The following is a 14,925-nucleotide window of genomic DNA, read 5'->3' as shown; positions in this document are numbered from 1 at the left end:
TTGCAACAAAAGCTGTCTTCTAATATTAATAAATCACAAGCAGTGGTGCACTGTAAATATGTTTCAGCAACATTATCAAAGAAGGGGAGGGTTTCTCTTATTTCTCTCTCTTAGGGAAAATATTGTAATTACCCCTTGGCGTTGTAAGAGAGCAAAACTGTTTCGGGTTTTATTTTTTCATGACATTTGAACAAAGATATAAAATTTGAAGAAAAAAAATCATCGGTTGTCTATTATTCATATGCTAATGTGTACTCCCTGAAAAGGGTGTGACATTAGTAATTCAACACACTATTATTGTATTTAGGGGTCCTTTTTCTCCTGGTGCAAAGCCTTTATTTGTCTTGTAAACGAGAAAAGAGTAATACAATGTGTGTATGTCTTTTAAAAGGAATGTTTAGCCAGCAGAATGTTAACTAAGGTAAGCAGTGTTGTTTTAGCCCCCAGTAACCACGCCAATTATCTGTAAACTTATTTTTTTCGACTTCCATGCATACTTAATGCATCCCCTGTTTCCCTCACGCCATCTGCCCCCCCCCCCCTCTTCCACCTCCCCCCCATGCCCTCCCTCCCTCCCTCCCTCACCCCACCCCCCTATTCCCTCCACCCTACCCTTCCTCCCCCCTCTCCAACACTCTGGAATTTTTATGAGATAGGACAAAAATGGGCACTTCCCTTATTAACATCTCACAGTGGAAATCAAATATGCAAGGAAAGTAGTGTATCTACTAATTAGTGCTGAATTCATAATTACTGTGCTCATTGATGGAGATACATTTGAATACGTTCATTTCCTTAGGGAGAGAGGCAGGCTGTCCGGGATAGACTGGGAGAAAAAAAAATCCCCTTCAGCCCCCCTCCCTTTTCTTTTGGAAATTAGGGATCCGTGGCACATGGCGATACTACCAGACTAAGATCCGAAGTGCCCGCAATTTTCTTCAGATATAATTAATCAAGTGAAGCATGTAACCTAATGAATGTGTTTGATATCCGCTCCTATTCAAATATGGGCTTTATCGCGATGTGTGCCGGAATTGCTTAGAGCTATGCATAGACGGTGACATTGCTTGGAAATGTTCTTCAACAGTTTCTCTTTGCGTGTAAACAATATCCATGCTTGTCAAGGCATGAAAAAAAACAGACAGAGAGACACATTTTAATTGCAGTAAATTAATAACAATTAAGCCGCAGGATGCTGGGGATCTTGACAGTGCTTTGTTGTTGCCCTAGAGATAATTTCACTGAGTGCCTTGCAAGTCTGACAAGCAGGTGAAAAGGTAGAAAATGAGAAGAATAGGGACATTTTCACGGGTAGGAATAAAACAAGGAAATAAAACTGGATTAAAGAAATACAGACTTAATTCACCAAAACATTGATTTTGGAAATTGCTGAATTATTTTGAACCCTAGAACATGAAAGTTGACGGATGAGTTCAACATTCAATCGAAGAACTGTCCAACATACACACCAAAAAATGAAAAATGTGGACGCGAACGCACTCGCAGAGCTGTGCAAGTAGACAGATAGACAAACGGACGTTGCAGGAGGAAGATCCATAAGTCCTCGCTGTGACCTCAGAGTGTCAGACCAGCGGAGTCACGTGACGGACAAAGGCTCTCTAATTAACAGAGAGGACTCTGGAAAGCCGCTCTGTAATGAGGCACCATGCTGGACGGGCCTCCAGTGAGGCACTCGGCCCATATGCAAGGCCAGCATTGCAGGAATTTACATACTGCAGGTCAATTGAACATATGCACACTCAAAACTGACTAATGACTTCCACTAGCGCTCTGATTCTATTTCACAGCCTGCTTTCAGGATGAACATAGTATAGAACACTAATGAGGACAACATTGGGAGGCGTAGGACTGCAAACATTAATATATGTATTGAGAGATGGGTTCAATATTAAACCTGGCTGCTTGGGAAATGGGTACAACCACAACATTTCCACGGGTACAACTTCAAACTGCATGGCTGAAACTCCCGTACAAAGAAAGAGCAGCGTTTCATAGACTGGCTGATCATCAGGGAGCAAAAGCCAATGTCCAGTAAAGTGCCCATCCTTGTCTTTTTGCCGCACATTTACTCTCAGACAGATGATGCCCAGTACCTGTAAGGCCACCCATTCACTATTAAACTCTTCCCCCAGCACCCCACAGTTTGGACAGTATGGGGGCTCGGCAGGGGTGTGTGTCCATCTGTGTGTGGCTGCATGCTTGTGTGCTTGACTGCTTGTATGTGCGTGCAAGCGTGCAGCCTGCATACATGTGTATGTATGTGCATGAGAGAGGGGGTTTATGTTGAGGGGATGGCGGCGAGGAGTTGGAAGGTGTTAAAAGAAGGAGTGCTGGTGGTGGTGGGGGGTGGCTCTTATTTGGCTGGGTGTAAAAAAATGCCCCCAGGTCTCCTGATGGAAGAGACAGGTATTAGCTCTGAGACCTCCATAGTCCCAGCTTGCCATTAGTTTCCTCTCCAGCTGCACCAGGATCCGGACTATGAATCTGCCATGGCTGGTCATTCATCAGTTTCACAGTCCGCACCAGCACACACACACATTCCAATAACAACACTGTGAAATAGTGAGTGAGTGAGAAAGAGACACAGAGAGAGAGCGAGAGAGAGAGAGAGAGAGAGAGAGAGAGAGAGAGAGAGAGAGAGAGAGAGAGAGAGAGAGAGAGAGAGAAGGAGGGTGAGAGAGTAAAAGTGTGAGAAAAAATATCTTGTCATACAAAGACTTTTACTTCAGCAAGTGTGTATGGCCACTACATACTGTACCTTTGACTCAAATGGGGGGTACAATACCAGTCCAGAGAGAGTGAGTGTGTGTGAGTTTGCACACAAGCAGGATGACCAAAAAAGCCCCGCGCTCAAATGTTTGTCTCTGCCTGATTGTGTACATGTGTGGGTGCAGTCTTCCACAAAAAGGTGATGAGACATGATATAAATTAGCTCTGGGTTTTGCACGCTGCCGTTTCGCATAGTTGAGCATTAGCTCTGGTCCCACAGAGTGATGTGGAACTTCCTGTTAAACAGGAAGCATTTAAATGTTGGCTGGAGAGTTATGGAATTGCCTGTGGAAACATATTTGGGGAGGTCAAACTCAGAGGTCAGCACTCCAAGACTTTCCATGTCAAGGTCCTCCCTCATCAGACTCTTACAAGTTGTTCTAGTTCCGCTGGTTCGTTTTAAATGGAATGTTCTGTGATTGGAAATCAAAAGGATCTGTGACATCCTTGCTGACTGCGCCTCTCGCACATGAACTTTTGAAATTTAAATAACTTCTTGTTGACATGCTACAGTATTTTTTTTCTATCAAAACAGTAAAAGTGTGCTGAAACAAAAAAAAAAAATCAATGAAAGTATTCTGTTTCATCCAGACGACCTGTCGTACCAAAAAAAAACGTTTTTTTATTTTTTGCTGCCTTGTGTGAGTGAAGGCCACAAGCTCTGTCATGTAGTGTATATGCTAACTCAAAAGGAAGGACAGGTCCTAGCGATTCGGTCGCTTGGGTTGATGTGACCAGGACATGGCCATGGCAGCAGTGAAAGCCCGGTTGAGCCATAGTGACACGTCGTCTCCATCCATCTTCAGTCTGAAACATTTTACGCTAACTGACAGAGCGTGGCGCTTGCTTACCCACCTCCCAGAGGAAATAGTCCAGACTGGTGTCTTCTTGACATGCACTAAAGAGTGAGCAGTCCAGAGGTCCAGAGGGGCATTGTGTATTCAGTCCAAGACGAAAGGTTAGATCCTCTGAAAGGAAAGAGTAGTTCAGTATATATTGTTGAAAGTGACAATGACTTTTTTTGTGTTATTCAAGCAAATAAACAATTCAGTCAGTCCTTTCAGATTTCTTTTTCTTGTTGTTGTTATTGTGCAGAGGCGCTGTGTGCAGGTATAATGTAGGGCTCTTCTTTATATCATGGCTTCATATGCACATTAGGTTTTCTAAGGGAATACCCTATTTGAAATACCAAAATATAAATCCTGAAATAAATTTGCATAAAATATAAATTAACATTTGTTGGAAATATGCAAAATTGTTGCTTTTTCTGCTTCATTCCCCAGAAATATTTTGGTAATTCAAAGAAGTTATTTAATCAGAAAATAACTAAAATATATCCAATACAGATGTAAACTGCTCACTGACATGCTGGATTTTGTCTACACTTCTGTTCATATCCTGTATCTCGGTCAGGTACCAAAAGAAGGGGGAGGTAGAAAAGGAGAATTGAGCAGTGGCTGTAGTAATAAATCACAGGATCGCTGGTGACATTCATACAATACGGATACAGTGTTAACTCAATGAGTCGGACAGCCCTAGCCTGTTCCTCCATCCTGACCTTGCCTCCCTGTCGTAATCAATCATGTTGGCACGGCACACACGCTCCTTATTTATTATTACTCTGGACCCGCATGTACAGTAAACAATGAGTAGAATACATTGGAAAGACTGAGAGAGTGGGGAGCTATTATAAGAGAGGAGGTAAAGGTCCAGTGAAATAACCGGGGGGCATATGTGTCCGGCTGGCTGGTTAAAAGACTACTGAACAGGACGGTGAGCAACCAGCGTGGCCAATAGACGGCTATAACGCGCAGAAATCACCTATACTAAGTGCTCATTGCACTACAAAAGGTCACGATATTGTCACTAGTTACAATTTACAAGTGCCGCTGTGGATGTTGTGAAACATCATAGTGTTATGTTCCTCTCCTGCCCTTGGTGTTGAGAGAGGCTTCTTGGATATGTGGACTCTATTTAAAGGAAGGTGGTGTTAAAGCTGTTTTCTTCCTACTTCAAGATCACATTAAGAAACTGTCAGACAGATGTCATTTAATTCTACGCCTTTTGGCTGTTTTCCTTTTAGAAATATTGTAATTGTACTTCTGTTATTCTCAGGTAGCAGGTGTATATCCTGAGTGACAAACCACTTTCTTTGTAAAACTAATAGCTTACAAAGTCGGTGTAAATTAACTATGACCCAATGTGAATCCTTCATAACACCACCATAACAAGCAATGAAAGCCGGCCAAGCAAGACGTCATATAGTCCCATATGCAGCCTATGCAGGGGGCCTGTCTTGGCAACAAAACAGGGCCCCAATGTACAGCAGAGGGCCCCTGAACTCTTCATGAAGGATGGCTGGCTACGAGGAGGGCCGAGGGGGAGTCAGTTTAAAACACATACCATATGCAGTTAGGAAGAGGCTCATTTATCAGCCCTTGAAATTCCTAGGTTTTTACACCTCAGACCCCCCAGCACTTTCTCTCCTCCCCCTAGGGGTTAGCCACCTCCTAACTGTACACCACAGATGACAGGTCGCTGAGATCTGGCTTTAACTGCAAACCACAACTCTGATTTGTCTCTCCATTAATATAACAATGAATTGATTATGTAAGTATTCTAGAGACAGGCTGTACAGCAGTAAGTGTGCAATAAATATGCCATGAAATAAATTGTACTCATTCTACTGTGATTTCTCATGGAAATGTCCAGCTTCTTTTTTTACTGTGATTTTAGTCTTTTTTTTTTAGTTTTCTTGTAAAGTCCATCAACCTCTCCTGTCTCTTTTGCCCTTCTCCTACCCTTCCTGTCCAAGCTCTTCTTCGCAGTTGGACATCATCTGGCCCGTGAATGGCACATTGTTATGCTTGTTCCTCAGTGGCCGTGTGAGCAGATGCCATGAGCAGCCGCAACACTGGTCCCCCGCACAAGGCTGGTAGCTCGCATTCAACACAAAGCCGTAAATTACATCCCGCGAACACACAAACACTCTGCGCTCAACTGAGTTTCGGCAGTTTAGAGCACCATTGAAGGAGCATAGCATGTCCTGATTTTGTTTGAGTGAAGACCGGTTTTAGGCAGCGGGGGAAGTGGCCCCGCGGCGCACGACCGTGGCCTAGACGAAGAGATCACGCACGGACAGCTGGGCTTTGAACTTCTTACCCCTGCATTCCCGGGGTCAACAGCTTGGTGTCCGCAAGGGTCAGCCAGCAGCAATAGGCCATCTTATAGTGAACTGGCGGACTTGTTTTGACTGGGTCCCTGTGGCACCATTACCCCATGGCGACTGGAGGTGATACTCTTCGGAGGGATCAGGTGAAGCAAAGTTTATGAATAACATTTGGATTGCAGGCCTATGCATGCGCATTGCTGAGTGTATGGGAATGGAAAATGCTACAAATACCTTCTTGAATAAAAATAAAAAAAGAGAGATCTGTTCAATTTAAGACTTTAAGATTTAAAAAAGACTTGCCAACAGGAGCCTTTATCTGAACAAAACTTCAAACAAAATCATGGAGTTAAGCTCGCTAGAAGTACAGTAAATAACTCTATAGATCTAAGATGAGACACAATAAAGTATGATTTGTTATGATCTTGGGAAATACATGGCTCAAAATCCAATCAAACATATCACCAAAGTGTGTTTGAGGAAGAATCATCCTTGTTGCGACTCGCTACAGACAATATTTACACACTCAAATCCCACGCCTAGTCAACGGATGCATAGTGGCTTGCTAAGATATATGGGTTACTTTATTCATAGCCCTTCAATTACAAAATCATGTATTGGGGGAAGAATAAATTAATAATAAAAACCCTATCTGAACTTCTAATATTTTGCTTGGCGAAGGGAAACGAATTACCCTTTTCAGAACTGATGATGTATTACTAGCGTTTGATCCTTGGAGGTTTAACCATGCTCACATTCATTACTTTCAAGTGCTGAGGTGTATCTGCAATTAGAAGCACCTTGCAGTGGATTTCTGACACTCCTGCAGACTTGAAACACCATATCACAGAATCATCACAGCATTATACTGCAGGAGAGGGGACGGTGTCTCCTTCGAACGGAGGCAAGGATGGGGGGTGGGGTGTTGGTGGTGGTGGGGGTGCTTAATTTAACCATGTGCCCGTAAGTGAGGGGAGCCGGTAAGCAAATGAGGACCTTTCATTAAATCAAAGGTGATTTTTGTTCTGCTAATGGGTGCCCCAAAAATCTAGTGCAGCAGCGAAACATGTGATCATTCTCTGTGGAGCCTGCTATACTGCTACAGACCGGTCAGGGCTATTCTTATTACAGTATGCATAATGTAATGAGCGTGCTTGTGTAATTTAATCACATTGAGTGGACTGTGTTAGTATTTCTTTGAAACGACAAAGCCATACAAGCATGTGGTTTGAGAAAAAAGGGAATAAATAATACAATCACTCAACATAGCTTGTACAGTTAATGCACTTGCTATTTCACAAATGGCAGCCATTTACACGGTATAGTGAGTTCATGGTGTGGACTAGTCATGTAACCCTCTGCACTTTTTTTTCCCACCGCAGAGCTTAAATTGACATCTGAATGCCCAACTCTCAAATGTCTTTAGAATTATTGTCCTCAAGAATCGCTATCATCCTCAAGACCTCTGCTGATTGGTCATGACAGGGCCAAAATGGCCACTGTGGTGAAACACCTCAGAGAAGCAAAGGAAGTTTAGCCAAAAAACACGCTGAGCCATTATGTTAAAGTAAACGACAGCACATCCTAATGTCATTTGGCAGTGCTAGCGCTCAGCAATTAGGGCCTCTCTTAATGCGACGCTGAGAGCATTTCTCCTCAAGGTTAGCGCCTCATTTCCCCACGATCGGTCTGCGGGGCCGCACCAGATGCATTGTGGGAGCTGGGGGGCGCGAGTTAGGACAGGTGTCCGCCACCTTGGATATCTCCCCACGCAGCTGGCACCAGCTGGCACCCCCAGTGCCCCATCCGGACGGTCTGCTCTCCCTTTTCCATGGAGGAGGAGGAGGAGGAGGAGGAGGAGGAGGAGGAGGAGGAGGAGGAGGAGTAGGAGTTGGGGGGGGGGCATGTCAAGGGCAGACCTGGTACAAGCTCACTCACAGGGCACCCATGCCATGACATGACCTGGCCCCTAGGGGACCTGCCAGCAGTGAGGGGTAGGAGTAATGTGGTGCAGCAGTGCCCGTTTGGAGACCTGCTCCAGCATTCCTAATGGACCGGCAATGATGAGGCCCAGCAGTGCCAGCGGGTCAGAGGCAGCTTCTGTGGAGGACGCTGCTCTTCCCACTAGAGAGCCGAGGATGTCATGTCTGAAGGTGGTCTCTCTGGATGCACAGCAGCTATTTTACCAAGAGGTAAATTGGAGAAGCATCTTTGAATTACTGAGTCATTGAGGTATGTACTGTATATTTACACATGCACATATGCATCCATGTTAAAAATTAAATCTGCAAAAAATCATATATTTTGCGAAATGTGCATTTTATAAACTTCATTTATGAACATTCAGTGTTTACATTTTTTGTTCTGTATCACTGTGGCCAATTTATTAAACGTACATAAATATTATTAATAATAATAATATTAATAATTCACACTTTTAGCTTTATGTTGGTTTAGTACCATATATTTGTTTTGTACTAAAAAAATAAAATGGACGACTGAAATACTATTATATCCATATTACAAAATATGCAGCATCATATAAAATCTGATATGACAATTTGTGACGAAACAAAAACATTGTATGTTCATTTAAATGTACAGGTTTCCCATATTTCAGATACAAATCATTTGCATTATTAATAGCAATACATATGACATATTTATATGGATACAAAAAATGAAGTATTTTTGTCTGTAGTGAAATGGCTGAATGCTCCCGGGTTAAAGCAAATTATTATGAATGTAAACTGGCTCACTTGTCTCCAGTCAGGAGAAATCACTTCACATTATAAGCACATTATGTTCCAGGCACTACCACACAGTGGTTCCCTACTCATGATGTGAGTTAATTCACTTAATATGTCTTTAATGGGGAGAGAGGCTTTTCTTTGTATAAAATGGTTTCCACACTGACCATTATCTGAAATCAAGCCTAATGATGGCTCCGGTTTATGATAATGACCATTATCACACAGACCACCATCATGTCTGCCAAATGATCAAATGATCTTGCATTTCTTACTTGCAGTCTGAATTCGTTAGTCATGTAAATTTAAGCCCTTGATGAAGCTTACCCCCCGTTTCTCGTCACACCCTCCTGTATAATATTAGACATCTGATGCTTTTGCTGCTGTTGTTCAGACCTTATATTGAACTAAGGCAGCTTTTGAAGTTGTTAACAGCATATAAGATATCATCTTTGCCCTCATCAGCCCTTAATGGGCCAAACAAATGATAATAATAATAATAACATGCAGGAATCTCACAGTCTCCTTAGTTACCACAGTGATCAGCTTCAGTATATAAAGGTAACTGTGAGGCAATAATAACAATTTGTAATTACACACACTGGCTCTTGGTGTCTGATGCCACGTGAATCCTTTGAAGTGCAGACTGTTGATTACTGTAAATGAGAGCTGTTTCAGGGTGGATTGTGGGTAATTATATGCAGTGCACCCCAGGGAGCAGTGCTAGGACCCAGGGGACAGCGGTTCCACAGGAGAGTGAAGCACAGACAGAGCAACACATGCTGGGCCACCGATTCCCAGCATGAAACAAGTCAACAGGCCTGTCTTTTATTTCTAATGTCTGTGATTTACATGAAAGAACCACTGTCACCCAACCGCAACAGTGTGTTGTATACCGCAGTTTGATTGACAGCATTTCATATTTCACATGTCCCTGCACCCCCTACTCCCTCCCTCAACAACTTGATGATGATTGCAGCATTATAAAATAAGAACATATTGCCGGTTCAGCTACTCCTCTATATATATTTAGCATGTCATATGGATGGCAATTTTTGTCTGTTTGTCTAAAATATAATACAATTAATGAACTGTTAGTGTACATTTAAATAAATGTAGGGTTCTTTTTTAAACATGTATTGTATGCAAAGAAAACAATATTTTTTCAGGAACACTTTACTCTAACCCCCCCCCCTATTAAACATTTATAAGCAGGAAATACAATGTAATGAATTGTTTATAACACATGGTTGTAAACCAATATAATGACGTTTTTAAATGTTTATTAATATACAGTATTTGTCAACAATTATAGCTTCCCCTCTGAAGACATATTTTATATTATTACAGATGTGTTTTAAAATGTTGTCATTCATTATCTGTTTATACAACTGCATCCACTTATGGATGCCCACAGGAGGAGTTATAGTTGTCATGTGCTGCATTTGTAGGCTGTGTGCAAACATTTATTAAGTGGTTATAACACGCTGTAATGTAGTTGTAAACAGATATAAATGCGTATTAATATATTTGTGGGCACCCATAAGTGGAGGTTGTTTTACAAACAGATAATGAATGACGACACTGTAAACGATTTGCTATAATATGAAGTATGTCTTCATAGAGGAAGCTATAATTGCTGACAAATACTGTATATTAATAAACCTTTAAAACATGTCTATATATCAGCTTTGAACCGTACTGTATTTATTACATGTTTATATACTGTTTATAAATGCTAAATAGGGGGGGTTAAGTAAGCAATTTTTCTAAGTACAAATTTTCTAATTGTCCTTATCTATCACATATACATTGAAAATTGAATTCAAATTAGGATGCAATGTGAGGCAAAGTTTCCAATCATGCTGGGAGCCCCGCAATCTCTTTCTCTTCACTTGAGCTCATTTCTCCACTAATGACTTTGCCCTCTGATGCAAGCCAAGGGATCATCAAAGGTCCTTGAAACAAAAAGGGAAATATAGCAATTACTGGGACTTTCATCGGCAAGAAAGAGATTAAAAACCCTGTGGTTGTATAAGCACCAGAGAAGCAAACCGAGATCTGTTTCACTATTGAATGTATATTCAAGCACTTCGCTGCAGACGTTATTCATCATCAACGTGCTCTTCCTTTCACCATCTTCATTCATTTTTTTTCTCCATGCGTGATAATAGAATCAAATGTATTATGTATTACTAATCACATGATAAAAGCCTGTGGTGCTAGTAACGCATGTAGATTCCAAAATGCTGTGCATGTACAAGAAAAGTCATTGCCTTTTTAACAGTGGCCTGAGGGAATGAAGTTGTCCCTTAGCCTCCATAACCATTGACACAAAAGGTCCCCAAACAATTTCAAATTACTGCTTTATTTCTCTCTCTTATATAATCCACCCACATTATTAAATCTACCACCTTCTGGGACTTTACTGATACAATAATATTACAGTGCTAAGATGTTTACATTCGAGACCACTAGCTTTGGTTGTTATAAACATGTATGCCCTTAGGACTTGTACAATATGTATGCATACTACTTGGCCTAAATGAGGCACAGGTCATTTTGTTTTTAAGAGGGGTCAATATTACCTCAAGCATGGGGGCCGAGGCCAACACCAGAACCTGACTGAGCAGAAAATGAGTCCTGATACACACAGATGAGATCTATTATACATTAAACATGCTTGTAAATATTCACTAGTCAGACCATTCAAATGGAAAATATGGTTTAGGTCAAAGGTCTATGAAAATGTTGTCTCCAGAGGAAGTCCCCCAAGAATAGAGGCAATGATGATAACAGGGAGAAACACCCATAGGGGACTGGGGAGAACATTAAGAGTTGTTTTACATGTTTGACTGTGGGACAGTGATGATACCGAGGAGATAAATGATAGGCACTTATCAGACTGGACTGACCTAGAGTTATGTACCATGGCTAATGGAATGTAACACTCCCATCAATTACACGCAGCCAGGCAGAATTACAATGAATTAATGTCCAATAAAGTTTTCTAAATAACTCTGTTCAAGCATTTTATTAGCATAAAAGATAAAAAAAATAATTAGACCACACATAAATCTGCCGGAACAGGTAGGCTTTGTGCATACAACAATACTTATTGAAATCTATGAATAGCAAAGCACCGGAGGTATAGAATAATGTGTGGACGTCAGTTTTATTAGCGGTTTGTCTCACTGACAGGATCACATGGCTTGAAAATTATTTCATCATGTTCAAGTCCAACTGTGGGACTACGGTGTTATCTTCTATTTTTGTCTCTCTCGGCCGTATATTTCAGAGGCCAGGAACAATGTAGTCTGACAGACATATTCTTTATGAGGGGCTCGTGGCCTCTCTAATTTGACACAGTTGTCAGAGATAAAGCTCCTTAGAGAGTGTGGCCATGCTCTGGGTAAGAATGGGGATTAAATTAACACCCCCACCTTCACATCCTCTGACCCCAATACTGGAGAATAAAACATACATGGTGACTCACTTCAACACCCCACATCTCCCTTCCAACTTCATCTCTGAGTGTGTTTGATTTTATTGCAAAGTCAAAACAATAATGCACCGCTTACCCCTCTCCATGCAGAAATCTTCATTTTAAGCCAGTTGTGTAAATTAACCAAGAATGTGCATTGAAAGCAATTGAATAAAAATACAAAGATAATTTTGAAAATTTCAATTAAATCTGATTATAAATGAAGGAAAGAAATGCTGCTTATCAACGAGCATCTTTACTGTAAATGTGGCCGGTGAGAGTAAAATGACACCACCGAACAGCTTACACAGTGTAACAATACACTCCCTCTCCTTGGTAGTTTCCTATCAAATGACCCGAGCACGTAAAATCAAATCAACACTGGAATGGATCATATCAAATTCTAATGAAAACATAATGTGCTCTTAAAATGTGTGTTGGCCCGGCAGCCAGTCATCCAGAGAGTCTCCCCCAGATGACGTGATGAATAGGGAACACTGATGGAATATGCATCAAAGTCGAGCTCATGATTTATGTAATAGCAGTCACTTGGACACTGATTAGCTGCTCTGTCAAGCGTGTAATACGAGAGGCACAACCCCTGGTTTATCAGTCATTTATCTGAAGTGCGTCCTGATATTATCACTGGATCCTAATGTCATCATTATGCCGCACAGCATGTGCGGGCCAGTGTGTCATGGTGCCGGCGACACTGCCTGTCAGGAGTTCAAGCCTCTTCATTTGCAAAGTGCTCAGACATTCATAGCACTATGTCAACAGTAAAATAGAGAAGCCACATCATATCAGAGATGGAGGGACAGAGGCACACAGGCACACTAAATAAGTGGGCACTAGAGGGTACAGAGAAATTTTGTCACGTCTTTGTGATTGCTTATATGATGATCAGGCTAATTCTTTTGAGAGGAGCGGAATAACAGTGTCAAAGTAAAAAGAACCAAATAACAGGTTGCCTTTTCTGGTTCCTGCTTCATGGTTTGATTTAGAGGAACAGACATAACATCTACTGTACGCTGGGTTTACACAATGAGAACACCCAGACCTCCTCGATGTGCAATGTGAGGCCCACAGAGCCATTTCTCCTGATTAAAATGCACACTCACACACACCACTGTGTGAGAGGATGGTGGTTGTTCAGTCTGTCAGGACTTTCCTGCTCTCCTGGAGAATATCTGATATCATAAATGACTTCAACTCCTCCCACGCCAACATGAGAGGGAGATTGCGAACACAGGAAAAGAGAGCAAGACACAGACAGGGAGTATATGAGTGAGCTATGACAATCATACATTACCGGATGGACAAAACGGCTAATAAACAATTTCTGTCATTATGAAAAAAAGGTTAGGGTTGTTATTCTCACAAACATCTGGTGCTGTACACTAAAAGGAAACTGTGCAACATATAAGTCTATCAACACCTCACACAAACAAAAATAGTGAGGGAAACTGAACAGGAAAAAGAGCTCTTTGAGTCTCAAACAAAAGATATCAGCCCGGCTGCCAACACAGACAGGGCACCACACCTTGGCAATGATGCCGCTCACAATCAAAGGAACAGTCGTCATCAGTGCAGCCGTGTTTTTAAAGGATATCTTAAAAAGATTGAAAATATGTGTCATGATGGAAAACAATTGAGGCTGGAACCTTTTCGTATTGTTATGTCACTCACACGCACTTCAGGCTATTTATTTCAACACACCATGGCTAAAGTATTTCCTGTTTTTTAAAATAAATTATTTGCACTTATCACAATAAATATACATGACTGTACAAACAAAATATAAAATGTGCAAAACAGCTTTGATGTGCCTGCAGTAATTAAAATTAATATACAATAAATATAGGATGACAAATAGCAAAAAGATGTCTTTAAATCATTTTAAATTTGCACATTTGAGAATTTTTCTCTCTTTAAATGTAATAAAGCAAACGCAAAAAAAACATCCACCCTGACTGCCACATATGATCATGTTCTGGCCACTGAATGCAGCATTAAAATGATTTCAAACAGTATGGCTCAGAAGATCCAGCAGAGGGGGCTGCTTACTGCAATCATATGCTGATTAATTGAGCTTGATTCTCCCCATGCTGCGAACATAAGTTGTCCCACACTGTAGGCTACATGTTGGTATGTGGGTAAAGGTTACAAGGCTTTATGGACGTCACCTTTTACCACAGGTAGCCCTTCACATCATTTTTGATGAATATTAAGAAAACAGTGATTTTCTGATTATCCCTCATCAAGCCTATATCAAACTAGGTTATGTTCATTTTTATTAATTGTGCATGTTGCTCTCTAATTAGCTAATGAGAGACAAAAAGCAGGTTTAGAGCAGAAAAATGCAAATGACTCTTAGAAAATAGCACAAAAAAGTAAATGGCAAGGCTGAGAATCATCCTTCATTGAAATGTCAGAGATAAATGGCTCAAATGTCACATCAATTAAAACGGGGGACAGTTAGTAGTTCATTAAAGAGAGAGCCATATTGCACCGTCGGGTACCGTTGCCAACCCTTACTATCTGGGGCAGACTGGCAGCGGGTCCAGATGGCACGGAAATCCTCACAGATTTCAAAATGGTCTCTGCAGGGGTGGCGTTTTCTCCCCCGCTCCCACCCTCACCGCTGAGATGGGGTGTGGGCTGTGGCCCACACCGGCCTACACATTCCAAACGGAGGCATGCAGAGAGCTGAAGGCACCACAGAAATAAAA

The sequence above is a fragment of the Cottoperca gobio genome, chromosome 15, assembly GCF_900634415.1.
Source record: "Cottoperca gobio chromosome 15, fCotGob3.1, whole genome shotgun sequence".
Classification (NCBI taxonomy): Eukaryota; Metazoa; Chordata; class Actinopteri; order Perciformes; family Bovichtidae; genus Cottoperca; species Cottoperca gobio.
Note: the sequence above shows the minus strand (reverse complement) of the source record.